Source organism: Podarcis gaigeae (genome assembly GCF_964106915.1).
Source record: "Podarcis gaigeae genome assembly, chromosome: W".
NCBI classification, from domain to species: domain Eukaryota; kingdom Metazoa; phylum Chordata; class Lepidosauria; order Squamata; family Lacertidae; genus Podarcis; species Podarcis gaigeae.
In genome coordinates, this window is record NC_139695.1 from 4,728,038 (window position 1) to 4,745,261 (window position 17,224).

Genomic DNA, 17,224 nt, shown 5'->3' on the forward strand with positions numbered 1-17,224 from the left:
GTGCTACCAGATGTTTGGAATTCAAGCCCATATCAGCAGAAACTGGCAACAATCCCAGGCACCCAGCTTGATTCCCTGTTGACCTCCCTGGCTGCATTCCCCAGCAAGCGCAGGCTAGGTCTCGATCGGCGATTCTTCTCAAACGTGAGAAGAACACCCCCCTTCTTTCCTGCCCCCCCCCCCCGGCAGGGGAAAGAGATAGACAGAAACGTATTTGCATGCTTTTATTTCTGTCTTTGCAGCGTTACAAAAAACATGACTGCTCTCTTCAAACTCCAGCAGTGTAGTAGCAAACACCTCCTGCACTTCCTGGACAGGAACAAACGGAAGAGCTCATATTACACTCTGAGCTAATTCCGGTGCTTCACACTGTGAATTGACTGTCCCTATGTTTCCCACGGGCAGTCCCAACATTCCCATCATGTTTACTTTTCAAGCTAGGACTTTGCAGTTGCATTGCTTTCATATCGTAACAGTCACATCCCTTAAACTTGCACCCCTCTGTACATTCTGGGACCTTCTTGATATAGGACCAACCTGTGTGCACAAAGCTCCTGTGCCAGAGATGAAAACAATCATCATGCGGTGGCACGTTTGCGCATTGCACCTGTGTTACCTCAGGGGGGTCATCACCAGCAATAGGCATCTCAGCCACGAACATCCTATTCTTGCACTCAACACTGAACAGCTGCTTCCCATCCCTGGAAAAAGAACACATGTTATTTGCAAACTTTACGCAGAAACCATCAGCAACAAGAGCAGACATGCTTAAAAGACAGTTGGACGTCATGATCTAGGAAAGAACAATAGAAAAAGCCAGACTCAGTCAAAGGTTTTTTGGTGCCATCTGCCAGCGACACAAATCGTCCACTTTTCACAGACTTGCAGTTCCGAAGAAGCCCACTTGATGGCACTAGAGTGTGCGTGGCTCCAGTATCGACGATAAAAGAGAGACTGGCTGGTTGTTTGGGTTGCAGCGTTGCCATGGACGCAGCCAGGTGGAACAGAGATGTTTTCTCCTTGCCTTCACCATGGCCCTTGGTGGCTTTCCCATGCCTCTGCGCCTGGGAACAGTCCCTTATCTGCTTTCCCTGCATTCCTTTCCGGCCGTCCTTGAACTCCTGGGCCTCTAGCGGACAGTGTCTCACGAGGTGTGACGTTGACTCACAATCAAAACATTTTTTGGAGACAAAGGCTTTCACAGAGCTCTCACAGCTTCTGCCTGCACCCCCACTCCTGGGTGCCCAGCTTCCAGAGGAACAGCTTGAGACTGCTTTCCTCTCAGCTCTCTGCCTCTCTCCCTGTCCATCACAGAGATGTGTTGAAGTGTAGAAACAGCTTCCAGGAACGTTGTTTTCAGCCCTCACTGGGCTCACGGCCCCCTCTCAGTCTTTGGCTCCCACTGTGGCTTCACACGCCCTCTGCAGTGCCTGCCACGCAACCCGAGCCTCCTTGATCCCCTCAAGGTTTGGCAAAAGCCTAGCGTCCATGCTTGCTCTCAGCATGCCCAGCACACTCTGACCCCTTTCCAGAGCTGCAGCCACGTCTGCCTCAGAAGCCTGTTCACTAGCCTGAGGTGGTGGGGGTTGCATGCAAGACCAGAGCTGTTCTCCCAACAGCCAGTACTTCATTCTGACGGACCACTCAGCCCAATTGGGGCCAGTTAGCTTCCCAAAGGGCACTTCGAAAGCCTCTTGAGACTGCACCATCTTCCCTGGGGCTATAAGCTTACTCACGCTTTCTGCCAGCCAGTGCTCCAAAGATGCTTTCTGCAGCAAGCTCTGCTTTCACCAGCGAAATCACAACTGCCTCATCCCCAGGCAGGATTTCAGAGCTGGCCAGCTTCCTTTGTTCCCTTCTCACACCCGGCAAATAGACGTACTCACCATAACCTGTGGAATTTCTGGACTTTCCTTTCCTTCTTCTCACACGGAGGCAATCGCTGCTGCTGCTCTGCTGCTGCTTGAAGACGTTTTCCACAGAGGCTTGCGCAGACAAAACGTGCAGAGGAAACAGACCGGACAGGCAGAAATTCCACAGTTTTCTCCAAAACTGGGAGGTAAATTACATTCCTCTATCTGATATGACCTTTTTCAGCAATCCATGCAGTTTAAACACACGTTCCACGAAACGTTGTGCCGTCTCCTGTGCCGAGGGCAACTTTCTACAGGGCACAAAGTGTGCCATCTTAGAGAACAGGTCCACCACCACCCAGACAACTGTCTGTTTCCATGACTCCGGTAGGTCAGTGAGAGAGCGGTTGGAGCAACCCTGGAGCGTTAGAGAGCGGTTGGAGCAACCCTGCTGGTGCTTCCCAGGGTGTCTTGGCCCTTTGGCAAGTCTCACAGACCCTTACATACTCCTTGGTTTCCTCCTGCACTTTCGGCCACCAAAAATGCAGTGTCACTTGGGCTTCAGTCTTGTATTGACCAAAATGTCCTGCCGTGGGGCTGTAGTGGCACTGCCTTAGAACCTTGGCACGGAGTTCACTCTCTGGGATGTGTTAGTTTCTGTTTGCCACTGTGCAGTGCTTTGTAGTCACAAGACTCTGTTTACATTCCACACATTCCATACTGTTGGAAGTCTCACGGGAGATGGATGTGATGTTACTGGTTTCCTGTTCCTTTGTTTGTTCAGTTGCTCTCTGCTCTCACAGAGAGAGGATGTATTTTTCTGCCTGCGTAGTAAGAAATAAAGCATAGCAATGTAGCCATAAATCTCATCACTTCCACATGCTGCTTTGATTCTCTGCTGAATGGGAATGTGCCTGAGGCATCATCAAAGGCTCAGGTCATTAATCACGTCAGAGGACGATTCCGGAAGATGAGCTTTATCAGCTCGGTCGAACGCAGATTCCAACAGGACGTACAGTGCTTCTCCCTTGTACAGCAATACTCCTCGCTCCACAAAACCTTCTGCATCTTTACTCCCTTGCTGTATTGCCTCCTTCTTCTTCCCAACAAACTCATCCTCGGCGGTTTGCTTCAGGGATTCCGGCATCTCAGCTACGGAACTAGCTGCTAGTTGTATCTGCTCTGGCTTGAGGATATGCTTCTGCACCAGGGCTGCTTCCCCTCCCTGATACTCCACCTTCCATGACAGGGGAGCGGCTCTCTGGTTCTGTGCCCTTGCCACATACTCTGAAGTTAAACCTGGTAAAGAATTATCTGTCTCTGGTTAAGGTGTCTGACCATCTGCCAGTATTCTAGGTTCTTGTGGTCAGTGAGCACTTCCACCTGGTGCTGTGCCCCCCCCCCCAGGAAGTGTCGCCATATCTGAAGAGCATCCCAAATAGCAAGTAGTTCTCGTTCCAAAATTGTGTAGTTCTGCTCTGATGGATTTAGTTTGCGTGAATGGAATGCATACGGTCTCAATTCCCCATTCACATCCTCCTGCAACACCACTCCCAGAACCCTATTGGACGCATCGGTCTATACTATCATTGGCTTGTGCAGGTCAGGATGTGCTAAGTATTCCTCTGAAGCAAACATGGCCTTGAGTCTCTTGAATGCTCACCAGACCTCTTCTGTTCACCAGAAAGGTTTCTTACCCCTGAAACAGTCCGTGTGTGCTGGTCCAGGGGGGAGGTTACCGTGGGGCGAAGTCCAGGACCTGAGTTGAGGATCGGCAGACAGTCCTCCTCGGGCGAAGCGGGGTCCACAGCGGGAAGCCGGGCAAGGACAGGAACTCTGGGGGAAACAGGACTGGATGCTGGCCGAAACAGCTCATCAACGACATTGCTCCCGCAACCTGGGACCGGGCTGACTGGCCTTTATCTTCTCTGAGGCCAGGGGCGGTCCCGGCCCCCAGGAGACCCGCCTCTCCTGGCCTTAAGGCGAGCACTCCTCCTGGGAGAAACCAGTTCCCTTTGCCTCTCTGCCCTGAGCCTCTGCAGTTCAGGAGAGGCTGAAGGGTTACTGGGCCCAGGGGGAAACTCACTTGTAGACACTGAGTCCTCAACCACCTCTGGAGCCAGAGTGGATTCACCTGGTGCCTGCTCCTGAGGATCCGGCACAGGTGCAGATGCTTCAGAATCAAGGCCCTGACCCAGTTCAGCCGGCCCTGGAGGCGGGGACTCCTGTGCAGGCTGGGATTCCTCCGGTTCAGCCTCTGAATCGGATTCCCAGGCCATCACACCATACCCCCTCCCAGCCCCCCCCCTCAATCGAGGGTCTGGACCCGGCTTGCTGGGGTACGCCGCATGGAAATCTTGGAGGCAGGCAGGCGCGTGGACGTTGGCTGCTGGTTCCCAGGAACGGTCCTCCGGTCCATACCCCTTCCAGTCTATGAGATACTGTAGCTTTCCCCTGCAGTATCGGGAGTCCAGAATGCGTTCCACCTCGTACTCCCCCTGAACCAAAACTGGTTGCGGTCGGGGACGGTTCAGGTGGAACTCGTCGGGTGGGGCCACCGGACTCAGAAGAGACCTGTGGAAGACCGGGTGAACCTTCAGGGTTGCAGGCAACCGGAGACGGAATGCCACAGGCGAGACCTGGTCCATGATAGGAAACGGGCCGGTGAAACGGGTGTCCAGCTTCCGCAAAGGTCGAGAGGTGTGGAGGTGGTGAGTGGAGAGCCATACCAGGTCACTGACGTGGAGTTCCGGCTCCACCTGGCGGTGGCGGTCGGCCTGTGCCTTATACACCTCCTTGGCCTGGCGCAGTTGCTCCATCAATAGCTGTTGCTGGGACTGGAGCTCCTGAAGCCACTCCGTCACCGCAGGAACCGCGGATGCCGGCAGCACATCCGGAAACAGCCGTGGATGATAACAGTAACTGGCCTGGAACGGGGTCTGCTGGGTGGACGCATTCACCGCATTGTTGTAGGCGAACTCCGCCAATGCTAGGTGGTCGACCCAGTCATCCTGCTGGTAGCTGCAGTAACACCGGAGGTACTGCTCCAGCACTGCGTTCGCCCGTTCCGTCTGGCCATCGGTCTGTGGGTGGTAGGCTGATGAGAGACAGAGCTCTGTCCCGAGGGTCTGATGCAAGGCTCGCCAGAACCGGGATGTGAACTGAATGCCCGGGTCGGACACCACACGCTCAGGTAGGCCATGCAGGCAGAAGACATGCTGAAGGTACAGCTGAGCAGTTTCCTTAGCGTGGGTACAGATGGGCAGGAGGCACAGTGCACCTTCTTAGTGAAATGGTCGGAGAAAACTAGAAGGCAGGTACAGCCACGAGACGGGGGTAAGTCCACTACGAAGTCCAGTGAAACCGTGTGCCAAGGAAGGGACTGGCAATGGCTGAAGTAGGCCGGGGGGTCGCCCGGTAGGGCCCTTGGCCCGCCGGCAGACATCACAACCAGCGACGTAGCGAGCCACATCAGCCTTCAGGTGGGGCCACCAAAACTCACGGTTTACCAGATGGGTGCTCCGATAACGCCCAAAGTGTCCCGCTGCCGGGGCATCATGGGTCATCCGGAGAACCTCAGCCCGCACTGGCCCCGGCGGGATGTACAGGCGACCGTGGTGCAGCAGAAGGCCCTGATGCAAGACCAGCCCCGGATACTGAGGGCATGAGCCTTCGGCCAGTTCCCGGAGTCGTTCCTGGGCCCAAGCATCGACCCGCTGCTCTTCCCGCACCCGAGCCTGCAGTGGCTCAGCCTCCTGGGTGGCCAGGAATGCAGCCGGTGGTAGGATCCTGGGGGGTACTGCTTGCTGTACCGTGTCTGCGTTGTCTTCAGGTTTCCGGGACAGGGCATCCGCCTTCTGGTTTTGTGAGCTAGGGATGTAGCGGATCCGGAACTGGAACCGGGAAAAGAACAACGCCCACAGGATCTGCCTTTGGTTCAGCTTGCGGGTGGTCTGGAGGTACTCCAGGTTCCGGTGGTCGGTTGTCACCTCCACCGAGTGTCGTGCCCCCTCAAGATGGTGGCGCCACACCTCAAAGGCCACCTTGATGGCCAGTAGTTCCCGCTCCCACACGGTATAGTTACGTTCCGCTGGAAGGACCTGGCGGGAATAGAAGGCGCAGGGTAAGAGTGGCGCATCAGGTCCGTACTGCTGAGACAAGATGGCACCGAGAGCCGTACTGGAGGCGTCGGTCTCTACCACAAAGGGTCGAGAGGGATCAGGATGTGGCAAGATCGGCGCTCTCTGGAAACAGGCCTTCAACCCCTGAAACGCCTCCTCTGCCTCGTCCCAGGAAAACGGCGTCTTGGGGCGCAGTAGCCGGGTCAACGGGGTGGTGCGATGAGCATAATCTGCAATGAAGGTCCGGTAATAGTTGACGAACCACAGGAATCGCTGTAGGTCCTTGCGGTTCCAAGGTGCCGCCCATTCCCAAACCACTGCCACCTTCCCAGGATCCATCTGCACCCCATCTGGAGAGAGTCGGTGACCAAGGAAGTCCACTGACCACTGATGGAACTCGCACTTGCTGAGCTTCGCATACAGGCGGTGCTCCCGCAAGCGCTGCAGCACGGTCCGGACATGACCTTCGTGGCGAGCCGGGTCACGGGAGAAAACCAGAATGTCATCCAAGAACACCACCACATACTTGTCTAGCAAGTCCTGGAACATGTGGTTGATGTACCGTTGGAACACAGCGGGCGCGTTGCACAATCCGAAGGGCATTACCAGGTATTCAAACTGCCCATACTGGGTTCCGAATGCTGTCTTCCACTCATCCCCGGCTCGGATCTGAATTAAATTGTAGGGCCCCCGGAGGTCTAGCTTGGTGAACACCTGTGCCCCTTGCACCCGCTCCAGCAACTTCGAAATAAGGGGCAAGGGGTACCGGTCTGGGATGGTAATTTTGTTCAGGGCCCGGTAATCATGGCAAAGGCGAAGCTCCCCACATTTCTTCTTAACGAAGAGCACTGGCGCAGCGGTGGGCGAGGTAGAAGGCCTAATGAAACCATGCTCCAGGTTCTTGCGCAGGAAGTCCTGCAAAGCTTCACGCTCTGGCTCTGTTAGAGAGTATAAGCGACTCACCGGCAGGGGCGCTCCGGGCTGGAGGTCTATGCCGCAGTCAAAAGACCGATGCGGCGGCAGCTGGTCTGCCCCCGTTCCTCGAACACATCTTGGTAGTCCCGGTACTCGGCGGGGAGCGTGGATGCAGCCTCTCAGTGGGTGCGGCTGCTAGCATCTCGGACCGAGCACGGGGACATGGGTCTGGGAAGTGCACAGTCCGATTGACCCAGTCAATCTTAACATTGTGAGCCTCCAGCCAGTCCATCCCGAGCACCAGGGGGAACCGGGGCATGGAGGCAATGTCAAAAGTTCGCACCTCCCGGGGCTGCTGGAGACACAGGACCAAGGGCTGGGTCTCCAGAGTGACGGCACCCGAACGCAGGAGCCGTCTGTCAATTGCCTCCACCTGTACCGGTTCTGGCTTGTTCTGAAGTGGCACCTGATGATGAGCGGCAAATATAGGAGCGGGTTGCCCCCGAATCTACCAGAGCGTGGGTAAGAATCCAGGGCCCACCTGGAGGGTAGAGACGCACCGGAACCATGAGATGTTGCAATTCCACTGGTGAGGCCCCCTCTTGCATGGTTTGGGACCCCATGTTGCTATGGCCTTCGGCTACCGAGGTTGGCGGTTTTCCTGCGACTGGCATCTTCTCGGGACAGGATCGGGCGTAATGTCCACTCCCACCGCAGTAAAGACACAGGTTCCCCTCCCGACACCGCGTCTTCTCCGAGGGGGAGAGGCGAGGTCGCACAGCCCCGAGCTGCGTTGGCTCGTCCGGCAACTCGGCTGTGGGCGTAGACCTGCTGGGAAGGACTGGAGCCAGGAGCCGGGGGTGCTGGCGGTCCTGGGCCTGGCGACGGTCCTCCAACCGATCGTCTATCTGCAGGCTCCACTGAATAAGGGCGTCCAGCGTGGTGGGACGATCCTTCATGGCCAACTGGTCCAGTATCTCGTCCGACAGTCCCTCAAGATACTGGTCCCAAAGTGCAGAGTCATTCCAAGAGAAGCCTTGCGCCAACAGCCGAAATTCCATGGTGTAGGCGGCCGCAGTGGACTTGCCCTGTTTCAAACGCCTAATTGCCCGGTTGGCTTGACTCTCCTTCTGGGGGTTGCCGAATGCGGCCTCCAAATGGTTGCAAAACCCCATACAGTCTGTCAGCAAGGGGGAGTCTTGCCTGAGCAGCGGCAATGCCCACTTGGCCGCCTGGTCCTTTAACAAACTGTTTTTTTTATATAAGATATTTATTAAAGATTTTCTTAATACAATAGAAAAGAAAAAAAAAACAGACAAAATAACATATAACTTTACAATAGCCATATTTTCTTCGCTTCTTTGGACTTCCTCACATCTCTCGTTCCTGCGTTCCAAGTTTACCCAACTTTACCCAGCAATTTATCACCTTGTTTCAATTCTTATTTTATAGTTTTCCAATATTGTGTCCCTAATTTTAGATATTTTTACCCAAACCTTAAAAGCTTAGTTTTAACATAATATTTATCCAAAATTTATCTTTTCTTACATTTTCACTTATTTTCATATTCCTTTCAACTAACTTAATGGTGCCATATTATTTATACTCTTACATCTTCTTAACACTCATACAATTTACAATATTTTTGTAGATAGTCCTTAAATTTCTTCCAGTCCTCCTCCACAGCCTCTTCTCCCAGGTCTCGGATTCTGCCAGTCATCTCTGCTAGTTCCATATAGTCTATCAGTTGCATCTGCCATTCTTCCAGTGTGGGCAAATCTTGGGTTTTCCAATGTTTGGTGACAAGTAACCTTGCTGCTGTTGTTGCATACATAAAAAATGTTCGGTCCTTCTTTAACACCCTCTGGCCGACAATGCCTAAAAGAAAGGCCACTGGTTTCTTTGGAAAGGTATACTTAAATACCTTTTTCAACTCATTATATATCATTTCCCAGAAAGCCTTAACTCTAGGGCAGGTCCACCAGAGGTGAAAGAACGTTCCTTCAGTTTCTTTACATTTCCAACATTTATTATCAGACAAATGGTATTGTCAGGGGCTCAGGAGCAGAGGCACAGGGAAGAGGGGAGATGGAGAGCGAGGGGGAGGAATCCGAGGGGAGCGTAGGAGGGGACAGTGGTCCGAGGGATTCCATGAGCCTCTCCAGCGAATCGGAAGATTCACAAAAGGGGGCGCCAGTGGCCAGGGGCAGGGGGTTCCCAAGGGGAACGCCCCAGGAGCAAGGGGGCAGCAGGGACTCCCAGAGCAGTAGTTGGAAATCAGGACCAGCTTCCCCACCAGAGCAGAGTGGGGGGGAAGAGCCCCAGGTATCGGGGCCAGTGCTTTCCCCACCAGGGATTGGAGACGAGGCAGAGCTGACCACGCCTCCATCGGAGAGTCAGGCAACGGAGGGGAGGTCAGATCCGGCCAGTGTCACGGAAGAGGGAAGCAGTGATAGAAGCAGTGTAACGGTTAGGAGAAAGGTCACTGGGTTGGCGCGATAAAAAAGTTCAAATGTACAGGAGCGCGGGACAGCAGAGAATGAGGATTGGGAACCGGGTCCTAAAGCCCGCCAGAGGCAGGGGGAGGAGCTAAGCGACTCAGCATCGGAGGAGTCCAGAAAGGGCAATGTCCCGGTGGGCAGGAGGACCCAGAGGAGGAGAGAACAGCGCAGAAGGTGGAGCAGGGCTAGGATCTTAAACTGGTGCGGAAGGGGAGGTGATTCAGACGGGACTTCGCCGATCTAAGGTCTAAGACGTAGGGCTGCACGCTCTGGCGTTGAAATGGAAACTAAACTTCAATAAAGACTTTTGTACATTACATCAACCTGGCGTTGGTCCTCTGTGAGCTGGGACCTAGAGGCAGCTCTGACAGTAAGTCCCGTCTCTAAAGAACCTCGCAACGTGAGTGGACGCCGCGAGGGGCGAAGATTGGTGCTTCACGAGCTCACGAAGGCAGGACAAAATGAATACCGAACAACAAATAACAGCCCTGCAAAACGCAGTGGCACAACTTAACGCGGAAATACTAGCATCCAGGAAGAGAGAAGACGAATCAGCTGCTGCCTGCAAGGATCTGCAAATCAGGTTGGAAATGTTGACTAAACAGGGGGCGCCGGGAACCAGACCAGAGGGGATTGGGCTGGGAAAGAGAGGAGGCAGCCTTGTGTCGCATTTCGATGGGAATCTGCAGCAGTATCCTAACTTCAGAGCAGACGTGGTTTTCGCCCTAGAGTTGCTGGAGAAGGACTTTAGAGATGAGCAGGAGAAAGTAGGCTTCATACTAACACATCTCCACGGAGACGCTAAAGCGTGGCTGCGCAATCTGTGGCGAGATAAAGACCCAGCCCTCCAAAATGCGAAAGCTTTCCTTAAGGCGATGGATGCTTGTTTTTTATCAGCGATAGATGTAGATGTCGCCAGGAAAGAGATACATGGATTGAAACAAGGCAGGGCCACAGTAAGGCAATATCACTCCCGCTTTTTTGCATTGGTCAACGCGCTGGGATGGGAAAAGGACTCAGCTGCCGTCAGGGACCTTTTCTGGGAGGGGTTGAACGGGGCTGTGAAAGACGAAATTGCAAGGGGGGAGAGACCCCAGAACACTCAAGAAGTTGTCCAGAGGGCGCTGACGATTGGGGTGCGTCTGGAAGAACGTTCCTGGAGCAAAGACGAAGGGCGTTGGGGACGCACACCAGCAAGAGCACCTCCTTTCTTTCCCAGGGACACAGCGCGCGCTCAATCCACGCCTCCACTGGGAGGGGGAGAGGAGCCGATGGAGTTAGGTGGCGCCAAGGCTCAGTCAGCAGCCAGAGCCCTAACGCCGGGAGCAGTCAAACCGAAGCCTCCTAGAGGGAACAGGAAGTGTTACATCTGCGACAGTGCTCAGCACATGGCGAAAGAGTGTCCCCAGAGGATGCACAAGCACACTGCAGCCTCAGCGACAGTTACAGAAGTAATTCAGCAGAGTGAACCACAGCAGGGAAACGACGGAGTCTGGCTGGAATCAGAGGAACTGGGGCCCAGCCAGACGAGTCAGTGAAGCAGTCCCCAGGGATCTTACAGCCCACAGACCCCCTCCCACCCAAACCAGTGGTGCAGTTCACCGCAGCGCTCCAGCTTCCCAATGGGCTCACCAAGGAAGTCCCTATTACCATTGACTCTGGTAGCAATGCAGACTTTATAGGAGTGGATTTCATCACGCAACATAGCATAGCGCTCCTGCCTGCCACGATGCCCCTGAAAGTAGTGACAGTCGATGGCAGAGAGCTGCTGGGAAGACAAGTGGTACAGCAAACGCCGCCAATGGTGATGCAAATTGGAAATCACCGCGAAGTCATCAGCTTCAACGTCACCCAACTGTCGGACACCCCCATAGTGTTGGGCATGAGTTGGCTGGACAGGCACAGTCCGACATTAGCATGGTACCAGCGCCAATTGACCTTCGGCTCCTCCTACTGCGCAGCGAACTGCATACTGCCTACCCAGGAAGATGAGGGGCCAGAAGATGGACCGCAGTTGCACTTGGGCATGCTGCAAGCGGTACCCGAGAAGTACAGAAAGTTTTTGGAGGTCTTCTGCGAGAAGGAGGTGGACAAACTACCACCCCACAGACCATACGACTGCAAGATTGACCTCCTGCCGGGGGCGACGCTGCCGACTGGAAAACTGTATTCCATGTCCGAAGACGAACTGCAAGAGCTCAGGGAGTTCATAGATCACAACTTGAAGCGAGGATTCATCCGGGAGTCCAAAGCAGTGGGGGGCAGTCCTGTGTTTTTTGTGAAGAAAAAGGACACGCCCCAAAAGAGGCTGGTAGTTGATTTCAGAATTTTAAATTCGAAAACCAAGCCCACGGCGTTCCCGATGCCCAAAATCGACGACTTGCTCACGACGGTGAGGAAGGGTCGCGTCTTCACCAAGTTGGATCTGTGAGGGGCATACAACCTTATACGTATGAGGGAAGGCGACGAGTGGAAGACAGCCATGTTTACGCCTTTGGGCACCTATGAATACAGAGTTATGCCGTTTGGCTTACAAAATGGCTCCCACTGCTTCCAAGCCTTCATGCATCACGTGTTAGCGGGGCTCCTCTACAAGAAGTGCGCCTGCTTCCTGGACGACATTCTGATCTTCTCGGAGTCGCAGGAGGCCCACGAGAGAGATGTCAAGGAAGTCCTGCAGAGACTACGAGAGCACAGACTTTACGCCAAACTGGAGAAGTGCCAGTTCGACATGACGGAGGTAGATTTCCTGGGCTACAAGCTGTCCGACAAGGGACTCGCCATGGACAGCGCCAAGGTCCGCTCGGTGCTGGACTGGAAAAGCCCGCGCAATCGGAAGGAGGTCCAGAAGTTTGTCGGCTTTGCCAACTTTTATCGCAAGTTCATCAAGGGTTTCGCTATGCAAACGGCGGCCATCACGGACACCCGCAGCTCCAAGAAGAAGAAATTCATCTGGACAGAGCAGGCAGAGCAGTCCTTTCAGAAACTCAAGCATCTCTTTGCGTCCGAAGAACAACTGCTACATGTGAACCCCAGCAAACCCATGAGGGTTGAGACGGATGCCTCAGACAGAGCCGTGGGGGCAGTCCTGTTGCAGCAAGATCCTCAAGGGGACTGGAGGCCGTGCGCTTTCTACTCCAGGAAACTCAGCAAGTCGGAGCAGAACTACACCATCTGGGACAGAGAGTTGCTGGCCATTCATGCAGCATTCAAGGCGTGGCGGCACTTCCTCATCGGAGCCAAACACACAGTGCAAGTTCGCACGGATCATAAGAACTTGGAGTACTGGCGCACGGCGCGGTTCCTGAACCAGAGACACATCCGCTGGGCGGAGTTCTTTGCAGATTTCGACTTCAGGATAGAATACATCCCAGGGGACAGCAACGTCATGGCGGATGCGCTATCCAGGAAGCCGCAGTATCTCGAGGCAGAGGCGCCGGCGGCAGCCAAGCATATTTTCGCACCGAAGGCGTGGGCATGCGCCTCAGCCACGGTGGACCTGGACGCAGTACGTCGCGCGCTGCAGACAGACTCATTCACACGATCCAAGATGGAGGAGGTGCGAAGCGGCACGGCGAAGGACGACGAGTTTCAGATACGCGACGGACTGCTCATCCGCAAAGGGGCCCTCTACGTGCCGGGAGATGACCTCCGCGCGAAGGTACTGCAGCAGTTACACGACGCGCCCAGCGCTGGGCACTTCGGCAAAGAGAAGACGGTGGAATTAGTAGCCAGAGACTTTTGGTGGCCCAAGATGAGAGGAGAAGTAGCGGATTACGTCACGAGGTGCGACACATGTCAAAGGGCCAAGCCAGTACACAGGCCGCCGGCGGGATTGCTGGAACCGCTACAGACGCCCCTCGAGCCGTGGGAGAAAGTGGCCCTGGACTTTGTCACAGATCTGCCCAGCTCGCGAGGCAAGACAGCGGTACTCGTGGTAGTAGACCTGTTCACCAAGATGGCCCATTTCATTCCTTGCGCGAAGGTGGCCACAGCGGAACAAACAGCCAAACTGTTCATAGACCACGTGTTCAAGGTGCACGGCCTACCACGGTCTATCCTGTCTGACCGGGGGCACCAGTTCATTTCGAGTTTCTGGCAGAAGCTGATGGGCATCCTGAACGTCAAGGTCAATCTATCGTCGGCGAGACACCCGCAGACCAACGGACAAGCGGAGAGGATCAACGCCATCATGCAGCAGTACCTGAGATGCTATGCGAACCAGCAGCCCTCGACCTGGGTAGACTATCTACCGCTGGCCGAGTTTGCCTACAACAACACGAAACACGTGTCCACAGGGGTGACACCGTTTTTCGCCAACAATGGGCGGCATCCCAGAACCTTCCCGGGTTTAGAGAAAGTGGGGGAGGGGGAACCGCAGGGAGCAGAGGCCTTGGCAGCGGAGTTACAGGAGGTCCACGAACAGCTCCGAAGGCAGTTGGAGCTAGCTAAACACGCTTACAAAATGCAGGCAGACCGACACAGGAGAGTTGGGGAGGACATCCGGGTGGGGGACTGGGTCTGGTTGGCAGCCCAGGCAGTCCCGGCCAGATCGTTAGCAAAGAAGAAGCTCGGACACAAGCAGCTAGGGCCTTACCAAGTTGAGGCACAGATCAACCCCGTGGCTTTCCGGTTGACACTCCCGGAGGGATCCAGAATGCACCCGGTCTTTCATAGATCGGTGCTCACGCCCTACAAGGCGCCTCACAGGTTCCAGGCATCAGGGACAGCTCCTAGCCCGCTCAGGGGCGCACCCACGAAGGGGGGGTCGCCGAGGGTGGAGCCACTCAACGAGGCCACAGCGATTTTGGACTCGAGATGGGGGGAGGAAGGGATTGAATATCTACTCGCCAGGGAGGACACCCCGGCCAGCGCCAACAGCTGGGTACCGTACTATGCGGTAGAGGAGCACTACCTCAAAGACGAGTTCCACGCACTTTTCCCACACAGGCCCATGCCGGCAGATTATTTCGACGAATATCTTTTCACACCCACACTCTCAGCCAGCACTTTCCAGGGTTTCTCTTCAGCTGAGGAGACAGCGCCGGAGACTAGCTCCCCAGAGGGATCACTCTCAGGGTTTGGCACAGGCGGATCTTATTGGTGGGAAAATCAACCTGAGGTGGGCTGGCACAGAGAACTGCCGAGAGGACCATTGCACGCAGTGTCATCCCAGGCGACAGGGGGAGAGGGGATCATGGGCGAGTTGGGGGTAGATCCAGGTTTCGAACACACCTCCCAAGAGATGGAAGCAGAGGAGATCGCCGTCGACGAGACCATGGAGGACTTCCCGGACTTATCCAGCTGGCTGCACACCACGGGGGAAGAACTGTATCCTGCACTCACCCCCACAACACTGGAGCACCCAGAACCCACACCAGAAGAAGGGGAGGGGGGAAGGGGGGGCTTCGAGGGGGGGATGGATGTCAGGGGCTCAGGAGCAGAGGCACAGGGAAGAGGGGAGATGGAGAGCGAGGGGGAGGAATCCGAGGGGAGCGTAGGAGGGGACAGTGGTCCGAGGGATTCCATGAGCCTCTCCAGCGAATCGGAAGATTCACAAAAGGGGGCGCCAGTGGTCAGGGGCAGGGGGTTCCCAAGGGGAACGCCCCAGGAGCAAGGGGGCAGCAGGGACTCCCAGAGCAGTAGTTGGAAATCAGGACCAGCTTCCCCACCAGAGCAGAGTGGGGGGGAAGAGTCCCAGGTATCGGGGCCAGTGCTTTCCCCACCAGGGAGAGGAGACGAGGCAGAGCTGACCACGCCTCCATCGGAGAGTCAGGCAACGGAGGGGAGGTCAGATCCGGCCAGTGTCACGGAAGAGGGAAGCAGTCATAGAAGCAGTGTAACGGTTAGGAGAAAGGTCACTGGGTTGGCGCGAGAAAAAAGTTCAAATGTACAGGAGCGCGGGACAGCAGAGAATGAGGATTGGGAACCGGGTCCTAAAGCCCGCCGGAGGCAGGGGGAGGAGCTAAGCGACTCAGCGTCGGAGGAGTCCAGAAAGGGCAATGTCCCGGTGGGCAGGAGGACCCAGAGGAGGAGAGAACAGCGCAGAAGGTGGAGCAGGGCTAGGATCTTAAACTGGTGCGGAAGGGGAGGTGATTCAGACGGGACTTCGCCGATCTAAGGTCTAAGACGTAGGGCTGCACGCTCTGGCGTTGAAATGGAAACTAAACTTCAATAAAGACTTTTGTACATTACATCAACCTGGCGTTGGTCCTCTGTGAGCTGGGACCTAGAGGCAGCTCTGACAGGTATATTTTGGCGAGCTTGACTGGAGTCATGTACCACCTATATATCATTTTCATAATATTTTCTTTCAAGGCATTACATGCCGTGAATTTCAAACCGGTGGTCCATAACCTTTCCCAGTCAGCAAACTTGATATTGTACCCAATGTCCTGTGCCCATTTTATCATAGCCGATTTGACCGTTTCATCTTGTGTGTTCCATTTTAACAGCAAGTTATACATTCTTGAAAGTACCTTAGTCTTAGGTTCTAGCAATTCTGTTTCCAACTTTGATTTTTCCACCTGGAATCCTATCTTTTTATCCAACTTAAAAACCTCTTTAATCTGAGCATAATGTTACCAATCTCGCACTTTATCTTTTAGTTTCTCCAAACTCTGCAGCTTCCAATTATCTCCATCTTTTTCTAATATTTCCCAATATTTCGGCCATTTGGCCTCCATATTGAGTCTTTTCCGGGCCTTAGCTTCCATTGGTGATAACCACCTTGGGGTCTTGTTTTCCAATAAGTCTTTATATTTTGTCCAGACATTAAACACTGCTTTCCTGACAATATGGTTCTTGAAAGCCTTATGACTTTTAACCTTGTCGTACCACAAATATGCATGCCATCCATAAGCATTGTTAAAACCTTCCAGATCCAAAACATCAGTGTTTTCAAGAAGCAGCCAATCTTTCAACCAGCAGAAAGCTGCTGATTCATAGTACAACTTTAAGTCTGGCAGGGCAAAGCCCCCTCTTTCTTTAGCATCAGTTAATATCTTGAACTTAATTCTGGGCTTTTTGCCCTGCCAGACAAATTTGGAAATATCTCTCTGCCACCTCCCAAAACACTCCATTTTATCCACAATCTGCAAAGTCTGGAACAAAAACAGCATTTTTGGCAATACATTCATCTTTATAGCAGCAATTCGGCCCGACAAGGAAAGTTTCAATCTTGACCAACCTTCTAAATCCCTTTTAATTTCAGACCAACACTTTTCATAGTTATCCTTAAATAGACTCAGATTCTTAGCTGTTATATTTACCCCTAGGTATCTTACTTTTTTAACCACGTTTAACTCTGTCTCTTTCTGAAACCTTTCTGATTCTGAAGGTGTCAGAAACTCCTGAATCAATTGTAATACCCTTTTCGTACTAGATTCTGGCTCCTGTAGGGTCAAAACCAGGTCATCTGCAAAAGCTTTGAGTTTATACTGTTTCACTCCGACCTGAATTCCTTCCAGCAACCGGTCCCCTCTAATCATATTCAAGAGCACCTCCAGGACCGAAATAAATAACAAAGGAGAGATAGGGCAACCTTGTCGTGTTCCTTTTTCAATTTTGAACTCTTCCGTCACCACATTGTTCACTATCAATTTAGCCTTTTGTTCTGAATAAATTGCGTCTATCCCATTCTCAAATCCCCGTCCCACTCCCATCCCTTCCAGGTTTTTCTTCATAAACTTCCATGAAATATTATCAAAGGCCTTCTCCGCGTCTATAAATATTAACACTGCTTTTGTATTAATATTTGTTTGCAAAAGTTCCAAAATGTCAATAATGTTCCTTGTGTTAGCAAACAAATGTCTACCTGGGAGAAAGCCTGCCT